At 37.2% G+C, this 14,346-nt stretch overlaps 1 protein-coding gene across 2 annotated transcripts in view; it reads right to left on the reverse strand.

The window, feature by feature from the left end:
* The window catches only part of LOC5570478, a 427,994-nt gene that overhangs the window by 297,304 nt on the left and 116,344 nt on the right, over nucleotides 1–14,346 (reverse strand). Inside the window, exon 1 of one of the 2 annotated variants that reach the window (XM_021840778.1) lies at nucleotides 4,479–5,581. The exons of the other annotated variant lie outside the window; for it this stretch is intronic. The gene's annotated coding sequence lies outside the window, so the exon portion shown is untranslated. Of the gene's footprint in view, nucleotides 1–4,478; nucleotides 5,582–14,346 lie in introns of those variants that run through there. 2 annotated transcript variants of the gene reach the window in all.

Raw genomic sequence — 14,346 nt, forward strand, 5'->3', positions numbered from 1 at the left:
AAGAAAACAAGGCAACTGTCAGTGAGCTGTTTCATCTCTCTCAGTTTTTAACTAATATACGATCAGAAACTAACTGATTTAGCTGATTCATTGGACTTATTAACTGTATCAAATTGCAGAAACTTTGTGTGAAGTATTTTAAGTGTGCATCTTGAAAATGGTTTCCTGCGAGACAATCAAACAAACAATGGTTTAGCACTGGTAGAAAAAAATGAGTTCGAATTGAATGACCAAAATGTTCGAGATCGCACCCCTCAGGATGCAATATAGTGTGAAGCATTTTAAATCCTGTTTAAAATGTTTTGAATTTTTCCTATTGCTGTATCTACTATGAGTTCAAAAAAGAAAACTGTTTCTAATCACCATTAACGTTCAACGCTCCGTCATCGTAATCATCATCATCATCATCAAAAGTTCACGAGCAGTTTTTTCGTTAAAAACTGAAAATTATTCGATGAAAATGTGTTCACTGTGTTTCGGTTTGAGAATAGAATGCAGTGAACACAGTTTCATGTAAATTTTCTTGATTTTGAACGAGTTTTTTCGTTTGAAAATTCGTTCGTTTTGAAAATTCCAATATCAATGACGGATCATGCCCCCTTAAGTAATGCCGATGTTTTGAATAATATTGGAAAATTGATAAAATTATCAAATAAACCCTTTTGTTTTGTCCACGGCACATACAGTATTGGACAAAACATTTGCAACTTTTTCGATTTTCCATACAAAATGACCAACTTTGGTAAGCTAGATCTCAGTTATTTATGGACCGATAAGAATGAAACTTTCACAGAACATCACACATAACTTGAATTTTAACATATATTTTTGAGTGATTTTTCAAATCACAAGTTCAAAAGCAGTAACGGTTTGACTAAATTGAAATTTTTGATGATTTCTTATAATTGACATAACTAAATATATTGAAGGTAAAGCGTCATAGTATCTTTAGCAAAGTTGTAGATTTTGACGAGATGAACAAGTTTGCTGAAGACAGTTTTTGTGCATGGCTATCAGATTTTGAGATAAATAGTTTTGAATTTTTCGTCGAAAATTACACATTAGTTGAACCGTTATTACTTATAAACTCGTGATTGGAAAAATTATTAAAAAAAATATGTTAAAATTCAAGTTATATCTGATGTTCTGTGAAAGTTTCATTCGTATCGGTCCATAAATAACTGAGATCTTGCTTACCAAAGTTGGTCATTTTGTATGGAAAATCGAAAAAGTTGCAAATGTTTTGTCCAATACTGTACACCATGATAGTTTGTCGATATCATACCTTGATTGTTACATACACCTTGCTCGATGCGTCGGTTTGATCGTTTGTTTTGCACTTGCGTCACATCAGACACGCCGGGATTTGTTTTGAAGTTGCACATACGTCGGTTTGCAAAGTCCCATCAAAACTTCCCAGATAACAATTTAACTGCAATATCTTAAATGGAACTGAATTATTCATGCATACATACCACCGACGAAATCCTATTCACTAGTTATAAAAGGGATATACATACTAAAGTAGAGGCCATATAGAAGCATCCAACCAATTGCAGCGATTTAGTGCGACATTATTTAAGATGGTATTCAAAAAAAAACCTGACTTAACCGATTTTTGTTAATCGCAGTATACGACAAGATGAAATCATATTTTACGATTCAATGTAGTCATATGTGAACAAGCTCTCGCAAAGAAATTATTATAACCAGAGTCTAACTTGGGTCATTTGATCGTAACCAGCGTCCCAACTGTCCGTGTCACTTCAACTAGTTAAAATAAGTCTGATTGAATTGAAACTGTAGTAGTGAAGAACGATAAATTGACTGTACATTGATATACGATGTCTCCATCCATGGCCCATCAATTAATAAAGCTAGTTAATTCGTCAGTTCTATGTTCAATTACAACAAATATTTGTTTTCGAATGTTTCCTATTTCAACTAGACTAACAGGAGCACCGGACGGAGCCATGAGTAACAGAAGTAGATGGAGAAGTAACATTTGTGAGAAATGTTGCCTTAAACCGAATACTGCTGATGTTAGACATCAGTTTGCCGACCCGTCAACTGTGGGAATCCGAATCTCTCGATTTCCAACATGTTAAGAGATTCAGAAACAGTAAGACGTATCTGCTGATTGTAATTTTTTTTTCTGTACATAGGTCGTTTTACTATGATTGTATGTGCTATCATGAAAAATGTTGACAGTTGAGTTGCTTCGCAAGCGTAGGGTGTATTTTGAAAACACTAAGAACAGACAGAATAAAAAAAATATTTGAGAAAATCAAAAAAATGTTTTTGGAATACTTTTGTTGATTCAATATAATGTGCTGCGTTTTTCGAGCACATGTAAAGCAAATCTCGATTTGTTTATTTTTGCACACACCTCGGATTGAAAAATGATGCTTGAATTATGTGTAACCGTTGTCTGAAGACAGGGACAGTGGCTTATTATGGAATAGCGAAAGAAATCTGTCATAAAATCCCCAAAAGATGACAAGACTGCAAAACTGGTTTAGGTAGACATTCTAGGGAATACATCAGAATTCCTACAAACAGGAAGAATTGAATAATGAAATATGCGGTCTTACTGAAGATATAAATTAAATTAATGTAGATGACATACATTAAAAGTTAATGGGGGATAATTTCAACATTTATGTATTTTCTTGCGAACTATCTCTAATTTTTCATTGATAAAATTATAGAAAACTTAACGATTTCGACAAATCCATATGATTAGTATACCTCAGGTACATTAATAAGAAACATTATGGAGATTAAGTTAAAAGTCAGCACTCACCCTTTCTTCATTCGTCACGAAATTTCCTAAATATTATTCGAAACATGTCACATTTTCGAATACTCCTTTTTCCCCCTAGTGACCTGACGTATTTCTTGAAGACACTCCGGGTGGAAGCCGAATTTCAGTTTCCCCAAGTATAACTGTTTTGTTTCTCAACGCAAAGACTTTCGTTTTGTTGCAGTCTCTTGTCTAGAGATTGGAGAATCTTCAAATCAATGATGCAAGTAATGCATCAACTACAGTGCTACCTATGGACGGGAATGTAATTGAAATCGTTTATGGGATATTTGGTCGATTCTCTCTTTATACAGACGGATTTCACAGTAGGCTCTGGAAGTCCAAATGAAAGTGCTCCGAATAAAGTTACTTGATGTAAAAAAACACAAAATCTCGGCCTTAATCCAAACCTGATTGTAGGTGGATGTGAACAAATGTAGAAATAAACAGAAACCCATTACAAATCGTTTGTTTAGGTAATATCGTCACATAGCTAACGACCGATATAAATGCACAACTTTCACTTTTGATTAGGTTTTTGGGGTAACTTTTACCCTACATGGTCCCTGTTGGGCCAATTTCCTCCCAGGATCATATGTACTGAGAAGTAAAGCATAACATTTGATTGGTTGATTTTACAGACACATATTGTTAGCTGATTTCGGATGGTTTTCTCAGTCAGAGTCGACAGTCTACTACAAAATACGATATTTTTATACAGTTCCGACGTTTCGGCAGATCAGTTATGGTCTTCTTCTTGGGTCGTATTGTTTAGGCGTAACCCTCTCGAAAATTATATCTTAATCCAACAGCAGGCATGAAATTACCCCTCATTCGGAACTGAATTTAGGAGAATTATGCATTAACTCTGAGGTATTAATGATAGACGAAAAACAATATTACCCTTGAAGAAGGCCGCAATCGATCAACCGGAATTATGATTTGCAAAATTGAATAGCAGTTTAAAAATAAAATATGACGAATTTCATAGCTGGTTAACGAATTTCGCAGAGAATTTACATGAATGAATTTGTTGCCTCATCTTCGGAGAGATTGATAGAATAACTTTTAGAGGATTATTTTGGCAGAATTTTTGGATAGAATATTTCCGTACGTATTCTATAAAATATAATTTCTTATGAGAATCCTTAAAGGATTTCCTGAAATTCCTGTGGTGAACATTCTGTAATATTCGGCAAAAATGTCAATGATCTTGTAAAAGTTTCTGTAAATCACTCGAATATAATTACTAAGCTGAATAATAGCTACGACTAGCTGAGAAATTTTGCCTGATGATTATTATTGTTTCATGAGTAGCATTCTATGTTAATGAGCGACTCTTTTGAAAGTCCCTAGGAAGAGAAGACAGATTTTATATCAACTGATCAACTGAACATTTGAGAAATGTTCATTGATTTTTAGAAGATGATAGTTATCCTTCTAATTTTCAATCAACAAATCGATCTCACGATCGTGCCAGTCGTTAAATCCCAATGTTTATCGACATGAGAAACTCCCAAACATTCCTCTACCCGATCATCACCCACCACGAGAAAGATCGAAGGTCAAGACCCAGATCATGCTCTCGCGAAATCAAACCGGTTTCAAGCCCAACCTCCACGGAGAGCGCCGAAAACATGTTTTCACCAACAAACGATCGATTCGGACCTACCTCCTTATGAAAGTGATAATTTGGCGGTTCGCTGCTCTCTGCTGTACCTAAAATCCAGTCTACTATCTAGACCAACTGTTTCACGATCAAGTCTGCAACAGGCTCCATCAAAGTCGATCATCATCTTCGTTTCTCCGATCCATTATCAATTGTGGATCACTCAAACATATGCAGTGGCCACTTCAGTTAAATTCTGCAACTCCACGAAATCACGATCGTATGGTTTCCATAAATTGATATGTACAACAGCAAAAAAAAACTTCACAAGAAGCCGATCGATCTTCGATCGGTTAAACAACACTCGTCAGCTTGCACTGGTCGATTTCTTCTTAATCTTCCCCGAACAGCGTCGGCTTCACGCATTTTGAGGTTATAAACGATAGGCACTTATCAATACAGCACAGATATTTCATTTTTTCTACGAAATTTTGCACCGTCAACGATCGGTAGTCACAACATTCTTGCACTGTTTGCGATTTGGTTACACACACAAAACTTGAAGGTGGAGTATGAAACTTGAAGGTGGAGTACGAATATGACACTGGTAGTGGTGTAGACCCTTTTCACTAGTCACAAAGACGGCGAAAAACTTGATCCTTAGCTGTTCGCCGAATTACGCTACGCAGATCTTCAATGTATACTGTAATTCGTTCCGATGAAAATCACTTCGATCGCTACACAAAGAACCATTGTTGGCTGACGAAGAATGCACTGGGCACTGAATTTCGTGGAAAATTTGGCACTCACTTCGGTTGCCTTCGATCAGACAGATGTTGAATCAGAAAGATAGGGTCTTCCTTTCAGTAGGGATTTCCCAGAAACGACCACATGGACAAATACACACAGTTGAACGGCGTAATCAATTCGCCACTGAAGCCCACGATATGCTTATCATTCTCGCAAATCACCATGCTAGCAAACAACGGCGTCAACGCCTGGGGGCGTGGTGTAGCACCAGGTACCCTGTCGGGAACGCTGTCCTTAATTCCTTTTAAATCAACGAGACGGGACCAACGAAAGCGCGCGCGAAAATAACACAAAAGCAACAATTCGGCGAAACGACGAACGGCGACTTGTGGCTCGGCCAGCACGATAAAGAAGACTGACGAGTTCGGTGGACTCTCGCGGTTTCGCTGCAATCGTGCGCTGAGTTGCGAAGGCTCCACACCGTCCCCCATTCTTGGATGGGGGAGATACCCGAGCGGCGGAGAAAGAGAGAAAATTATGATGTGCGTGTCCGAAGTCGAGTTTGAAGTTGGGTCCGAAGTTCGGTCCGGAGAGGAGACTGCGGAATAGATAGCCGTCGGGTGGAGTTGTTTTGAAGTTCGCAACACGATCATTATCGTGTGGTATGCGAACTGGATTTTCTTGTTTGGGTGCAAGAGTTGAAGATGCGACGATCGTGAGGAAAAAAAGAGATTGAAGACGTGAGACGGAGAGTAAAAGTGCAAAATATTTGATTAATCTCGGATGAGAGATTTTTTCCATGGACCTGGAGCTGCTAGAGCAGCATGGTGAGAGAAACATAGATAACGGCACAGATATGGACAGACCAAAATTGATTTAAAATATATTTCTATAGTGAGCACAGTGTTTTGAGAGCAGAGAATTAGATTTGAACTAAACATCATTAAATTATTGAAATTAAACCAATAACGAGACAAACCAAATTAAAATAAATTAAATATAATAAAGTTAAATTTAACCAATAAGTGTCACAAGATTGAAAGAATATTTAAATGAAATGAAAAACTTTCGCTTGAAGCGATTTAATTGCTGGACACTTTTCTAGTCAGATTCTAAACACATTATTGGATATTCTTTATGCTTTAATATTTGTTCAGAATTTTCAAGTGCTTTTACATAACATTTATTCTTACCTCCATTATACAAAATAGTGTAGATCTTGGAGCAGTTTCAAATAAGTTGTTAATTGTTTGAGTAAACGTACCTGGAATAAAAAGAGAAAAAAAAATATGTTTACTGTTTCCGTCATAAACTTAAAGATATTAAGTGTTTTTTCGGGGTCATTTAGTAAATCTTTTCTAAGAAATTGATGAATATATTTGTTTAATATACACATACATTAAAACAGTAATAGGCGCGAAATCACAAAACTTTGGTTTTGTCTTTTTTATATTTGACTATCACTTCTTGCTGATAATTTTTAAGCTGGTTGTACATTCGTCTATTTAAGGCTTTGCTTCTTGAACCCAATGATAATACTACTAGCAGATAATCCCAAACCTCTTCTTACGTAATGGGTTGGGAGTACGGATGTTTTTTATACCTAAATTGGATTTTTAGTTGCGTAAATGGTATTCAAAAATTATTGTATGAAATTTCCTGTGTAAAGCTATGCCAGCTATATTTGACATGGTGAACTAGGTCAGCCAAAAACTCCCTGGGAACCAACCTTTTAGATCCACAAGCAAAACATGTGATTTCTCGAAGGTTTATGAACAACACTCTTGAAAATATATTCCGTCAAGCTTTGAGTTGAACGACCGTACAAGGTTCTACAAGTACTTCTCTGAGTATAAGCTATCAGATCTAAAAGGTGTGATCTTTCAAGATTTGAGTTCAACGACTTTTTAAAGTTATCCATGAACAACTTACAGGTCATAAGATCTACAAGCGTAACGATTGACCTTTCAGAAACTTGCAATTTAGGATAACATCCACACAAGTTCATATAGCCAGGTATAATCAAGTTTCAATTTTAGCGACTGTTGAAGGTTATCCAAAAGTTCCTTTGTGTTCAGGTCTTTAGATCTACAAACGTAACTAGTGATTTTTCAAAGGCTAATGCACAAGATATGTATGTATAAGATTATACAAGAGATTTTTAGAACATATACCTTCAGATTTACAAGCGTAACCATTGATCTTTTGGAAGATTACAAGTAGCAAGGTTGATAACTATACGGACTTATACAAACATATTCTACCAAGATTTTAGTTCACCGACTGTTTAAGCTTGGATAACCTACTTAAAGAATAGTTCATCAAATCTACAAGCATTATGAGCTGCGTTTCAGAACCTTGTAAACTAAAACTCATCCCATACAGGCTCATATAATTAGATTCCACCATGTTTTGTTGGAGAACCTCAGAACGCCGTTGCACTCCAAATTTTGTGGAACATGTTTGTTCTAATTTTCTTGAGTATGAACTTCATTTATAAATCTCCGAAAGATCTCTGGTTACGCATAAAGATGCTCAAATATTTTTCTGGATAAGCGCACACAATCGTTGATATCAAAATTTGATGAGTCGTTCAAACACTATCCAGTATGTTTGTTTGAATGTACTTGGGTATGCACCATCGAAAGTTTCTTAGTTACGCATTAAGATACAAAGATCTTCACTCAAAGCTGTTTTTGGTAATCGGAAACATTCGTTGAAATACTATTGAGAAAGTTTGGATAAAAACCATATTCACTAACGTAAGAAAGACCATTGGTAATGCGCGTAGATCTTAAGGTCTTAACACTAAGGTGTTCAACGCTTACTGGAGAATGTATAACTTCATCTACCATAATTGAATGAGCCTACATGAGTATACACCTGGTTGGTTTATCTTCAAAAGATTACTGGAACGTTTGTTGATCTGAAGATCTAGGAAGCCGTTGGGCTCCAAACTGTATAGAAAACGTTTGTTTGAGTTTGCTTAGTTATGAACCTTATTCATAAACCTTCGAAAGATATCTGGTTAAGCCTGGAGACACGAAAGCTTTCACTCACAGAAGTTTTTGGATAACCGTAAACAATCATTGGTCTAGAATCATGATGGGACATACTTGATTGAGCCTGTTTGGCTGTGAACCTTATTCATTAATGTCAAAAATGGTACAAGTTACGCATGTAGATCTAAATGTCTTTACTCAAAGGAGTTCAATGGTTAAACTTGGATAACCGCAATTGTATGAACCCACATGAGTATAAACCTTGTTGATTTATCGCCAAGAAATTCCCGATTACGTTTGTTGATCTGAAAACTAAGGCCCAATGAAGTTTCTGGACAACCCTAGAAATCCGTTGGACTCCAAACTCGATATAATTTGTTTGTTTGAGTCTGCTTAGGTTTGAACCCTATTCATATACCTTCAAAAGCTCTCTGGTTGCGTGTGTAGATATCAAGGCCTTCACTGAAAGATATTGTTGTATAACAACCGTTGGTTTCGAATTTCGATAGGACATATTTGGTTGAGCCTGTTTGTTCATTAACGTCAGAATGGTCACTGACTGTGCGTGTAGATTTGATGTCCTAAATTCAAAGGAATACTTGGATAATCTTAGATAGGCGTCCGTAATGAAAATTTTTCCGGCTTCCCTGGGTATATAATATTGTCGCACTTGCTTGTCCATGAGATATGAATATGAAAATGGCAGATTAGGCACAGACTGCTCTCAGTTGCAATCGAGTGCTGCTTATTTTTAGAAAGTTCTCAAAACCAAAAAAAAACGTGTGCTCTTCTGAATCACTCAACAAGAGAAACCTCAAAGAGCTAAAAATATTAAGATTTAGAAATGGCGCAAGCGACTTGATGGTGAATTTTCAAGCTATAAAATATAACCTTAAGTGAAATTTTCAAAACTTTATTATTTTCTAAACAATTTTAACGCTTTTTGCAATTTTATTTTCGAAATTTTTTTTTGAATAGTGTTTTTAGAACATTAAATTTCTCTGAAACAAGAACTGATGTTAGTGAAAAGAAGTTTTCTACAAATGTTTCCTCATTTTACTAAAAAGTTCATATATATTCCTTCATGAATAAACAATCGTTTCCATATTATTACTTTCTTTTGAAACAATTAAGTTGTTTTCAAATTGTGTTACAACACATGTATATATAAAAAAAGCTAGTTATTTAACAAAAACTACTGCAAAATTTAAAGTCGGTTGAGTATTCGTGAAATAATGAAACAAGTATGATTTTTTTTAGTAAAATGAGGAAAAATTTGGAGAAAACTACTTTTTTGGTTTCTTTTTTGTATGTGATTGGAATTCAGAAGAGCGCAATATTTTTTGGCTTTGAAAACTTTCGAAAAGTAACTGCTGGGAAATCTTGCGGAGCTTTTGGAGGAACTCCAAAGGAATCTTCCGGAGAAAATACTCGGAGAACTTCCGGAGGAAATCCTAGAGAAGCTTTCAAAGGGTTTTCAGGAGAAACTTCCGGTGAAACTCCTAGAATGGTAGATAGGAACTTTTAGGGGAACTTCTGGAGTAACTCCTACAGATGCTTCTGAAGGGATTCCCGGAGAAATTTCCGGAGCTATCATAACAACTTACATTGGAGTTTCTGAGGTACTTTTTGGTTTACTCCTGGTATAACTTGAGGAAGAACTTCCGGAGGAATCCCTAAGGAAACTTGCAGAGGAACCTTCACAAATTTTCCGCTTCCAGAAGAACTCCTAGGGAAATTTCCGGAGGAAAACGTTGCGAAACTCAGAGTATTTTTTGAAGGAACTTCTACAAGGACTTCCGAAGGTATTCCTGAAGGAACTCCTGGAAGAGTTTCTGGAGGACCTTGCGGAGTATTCCTAAAGGAACTCCTAGAAGAGTTTCTGAAGAACCTTGCGGAGTGGTTCCTAGAGGAGCTTCCAGACAAATTCCAGAATAAAATCTCGGAAGAGAAACTACTAGTGGACCACCCTGAGTCACTCCTAGCGGAACTTCTGTAAGAAAACTTAGGGGAAATTCTGGAAGAACTCCTAGCGGAACTTTCAGAGAATCTCCTTGGAGAACTTCCGGTGTAACTGCATTCAGAATTTTTATAGAGGCCATTAATTTTTGCAAAAGTAAGTTTTCCCATAGTAAATCCCATAAAAACTTTGAACGGCTGGCGCTAAAATATAGTTTCTCCGATCGAGCTGAAATTTTGCACAGTTATTATGGGACTTAAATGCAATCCAAAAAGTGGACTGGAGCAAGAATCTAAATTTTTTCTCACACTAATAGGTATATATGTAAAAATTAGAGGAATTTCCGAAAGAACTTCTACAACTTCTTCTGAAAGTATTGCTAGAGGAACTTTCATAGCAACTACTAGGACAACTTCCGGAGAAATTCTAGAGGAACTTCGAGATGAGCTTCCAGAAAATTCCTTTGTAAACTTCAGGGAAAACTTCTACACGATTTACTGGAAGAACTTCTATAAGAATATCTGGAAGATTTCGGAGAAAGTTAGGGGAACTCAGGGTAGAGTTTCGGTTGGAATATCAAGTGAAACTTCTGGAGAAATTTCCTTAGGAACTCTTGAAGGAACTTCAGAAGGAACTCTTGGGTAACTTACGGAGTATATAGTTGCGAAAATCAGAGGAATTTCCGAATAACTTCTAAAAAAACTTCTGGAGCTATTTCTAGAGGAGCTTTCATAGAAACTCCTAGGGAAATTGCTAGAGAAACTTTGAGAGGAGCTTCCAGTAAAATTCTTGAAAAACTTCAGGGAGAACATCTAGAGAATTTACTTGAATAACTCCCATAAGAATATGTGAAAAATTCCGGAAGAAGTTTCGGAATAAATTTTACAGCAACTTGCAGAAGATTTCTCTATTTTAAATCCAAAAAGAACTTCTGCAAGTTCATCACAAGATGTTCATTCTAGTGAATGTTCTGGAAGAAATCTGGGGATCTTTGGGAATATGAACTTCTGTAGGAGCTTCTAGAGGAACCACTAGATCAATTTTTGGGTAAAATGCTTCAGGAACGTCCAGAGGATCATGTGCAATAACTTCTGGAGGAGCTCATCCAAGAACTATCCAATAAACTCATACATGAACTTCCAGAGAAACTTCAAAATGAACTACCGGAGGAACTATAGTAAACTACTGTAGAAACTTCTGGAGGAACTCCTGCAGGAATTTCCGGATGAATTTCTACAGGAACTTCATGAGGAACTCCTACAACAACTTCCGCAGGAACTCCAGCAGAAACTTCCATAGGAACTAATAAAGAAACTACTGGAGGAACTCCTTCAGGAATTATCGGAGGAACTCCTACAGGAATTTCCGTAGCAATTCCTTCAGAAACTACCAGAGCAACTCCTTAAAGAATTTCTGAAATTTCTCCTCCTAGAGGAACTAAACAACCTAGAAGAACTTCTGAATGAACATCCTGATGAATTTCTAATGGAACTTCAGGAGTAAATTGGAGAGGATCTTATGAAACAAATTCTGAATGAACTCAAGGAAAAACTCCTAGAGGAACTTCCAGGAGATATCTATGAGAAACTTCCGAAAGAACCTTTAGAAGACTTGCTTGAAGAACCTCTAGAAGAATTTTCGAAGGACGTTTCGCGATAAATACTACAGTAACTTCCGCAAAAAATGCATAAAATACTTGTTTTATTCATGTTCGCATGAAATTTAAATTATGCTATATCAAACTTTTCAAAAAAAAAAAAAATGTAACACAGTGTTATGGAGCGGAACAAAAGTTAAGGGGTGTAACTGATATTTTGATTTCTTTTGAGATGAGTATACTGAATTCTTCTGTATTCAAGTTATTCATCAGTATGTTTAGATATATTTTCAGTTCAACACGGAAAAAATATAACTCATTTCAGTTTAGCTTGTTTATATGGAATGCAAAACTAGGTTTTTGATACTTACACCCCTTTGCTTTTAAACGTCTCTAAGAGATCGTTGGAGTAGATATCTGGGTGCTAACTACTAATGTGAAAATTGGAATCAGCATGGCACTAATTCAATTGGAAATATCTTTTCTCCGTCATGCAGTATCATTTCCAATCCTATCAATCTTCCATTATAAGCTGTAAAATCATAGATGTTGATCTTCGTACTATTTCTGGATTCCTTTCCAACACAATGAGATGCTTCCCCGGCAAAACGGTGAGTATGGAACTAAACATAATAACAGACCATTCAAACCAGTCTCAGTCACTCTTCTTCTTTTTCTTCTTCTTGGAATTACGTCCCAACTGGGAGCCTGCATCTCAGCTTAGTTTTGAGCACTTCCGCAGGTATTAACTGAGAGCCTTCTCTGCCAAAGTTGCCATTTTCGCATTGGTTTATTGTGTGGCAAGTACGATGATACTCTATGTCCAGGAAAGTCAAGAAAATTTCCAATACGAAAAGATTCTGGACCAACCGGGAATCGAACCCAGACACCTTCAGCATGGCTTTGATATTTAACCGCGAACGTTACCACTAAGCTAAGGAAGGCCCCAACTGTAGAATTTTACTGGACTTTATTTTGATTTGCCATTGCAAACCTTCCTGCGCGAGGGTCATCTCCAATCGTGATCTTTTCCTTTTTCCAGCTGACGAGAAGATGATGATGACGACGATGCTGGAATTTCCTAAACGTTCTTCCTCCACCACACACTTCGTATCCACCGTTCAGCTTCACTATAATGATGATGATCTTTGGTCGTTCTGCTGCTCTTTGACAGCAGACGGAGTTGGTGCATCACCATTTCTTTCCGCAGTGTGAATGAGATCGCTTATGGGGGTGTTGGTTGAACCTTATGTTCTGCTGCTCCGTGATGTCAAGATCCGATGGAGTGTCGGTCACTTCACAGGCGGATCCCAAGTTATTGCCATTAATCAAATGGATTGCTACAATTATTTTCCACCGTGGCGGTCTGTGGTGGTTGAATCTTCTGAGGAACCGCAAAAAGACTACAGCAATCTTGTTCTATGGTGGATTACCGCAGAAAAAAGCACAACGGTACACACATTTCACTGTTGAAACGAATGGAACAAATATGAAGAATTATTCTGAAGGTCAGCGTTCTAGAGCTCTACCGCAGCATCTTGGATCACGCAGGTATCAACTCTAGCAACTCGTCCGGACACGGATGATCAATTAGCGTTCCCGTTAAAATGTCACTGGCGAAACTTGTTTGCATATCTCAGTTGCCCGATGGATGCTGTTGAAAGATCACAATCTCCACACCACAAGCCGTCAACATCGTCCAGCAGTCGAGCCCAGCTCTTATCGTCTTGATGTCTAACAAATAATGTGAACCAATCACCAGATAAGCAGCAAGTATAGTGGCCTACACTGGTTACAACGCTGGACAACTCTTCGATGCGATGTTCCACATGGAAGAAGTTGTTTGCAAAAGCTGTGAACAACTGCTGGACAGCAGCGATAGTGCAGTAATCTTATGCCTACAAACACAAACTCGGGTTTGCTTCGAAATCCGGTCTGCAACCGGTAACAATGGGCGAATGAGTAAATATTTTCATTTTATGCCAACAGCAGACGGTCATAAATCCGCAACGGCTTGATTGGGTACAGCAGTATGGATAAACATCGGTGACGACGACGAGAAGGGCCGGTTATGCGTTCATATGGGCCCGGCATTTCTACGGCATGTAAAACGATACGGCAATTTGCTTACGGGTATGTTGGACATGGATCTAACAAATTTGTTAGCGATGAACATTTTTCGAAAGTGTTGCTAATTGTATGGAGATGATATTTTTATGTTAGAGTATATGTAAAGTATATGAGTAATTGAGAAAGTTTATTCTTGGAGAAATTCTCGCGTAGCTTTTCAAAACGACCTATCTAACATTGAGAGGCCTTTGTATACGTTCTCTTTAATCAGTAATTGAGCCACATTAACATCTTCCGTTGTGTTCCGTTGTGTTATCTTTCGATCTATGATGAAAAACTATTCAGAAGCTTTAGTTTTGCGTTATAGGGTTCTTCCTTAGCCGAGTGGTTAGAGTCCGCGGCTACAAAGCAAAGCCATGCTGAAGGTGTCTGGGTTCGAATCCCGGTCGGTTCAGGATCTTTTCGTAATGAAAATTTCCTTGACTTCCCTGGGTATAGATAGAGTATAATCGTACCTGCCACACGATATACGAATGCGAAAATAGCAACTTA

The sequence above is a fragment of the Aedes aegypti genome, chromosome 2, assembly GCF_002204515.2.
Source record: "Aedes aegypti strain LVP_AGWG chromosome 2, AaegL5.0 Primary Assembly, whole genome shotgun sequence".
NCBI classification, from domain to species: domain Eukaryota; kingdom Metazoa; phylum Arthropoda; class Insecta; order Diptera; family Culicidae; genus Aedes; species Aedes aegypti.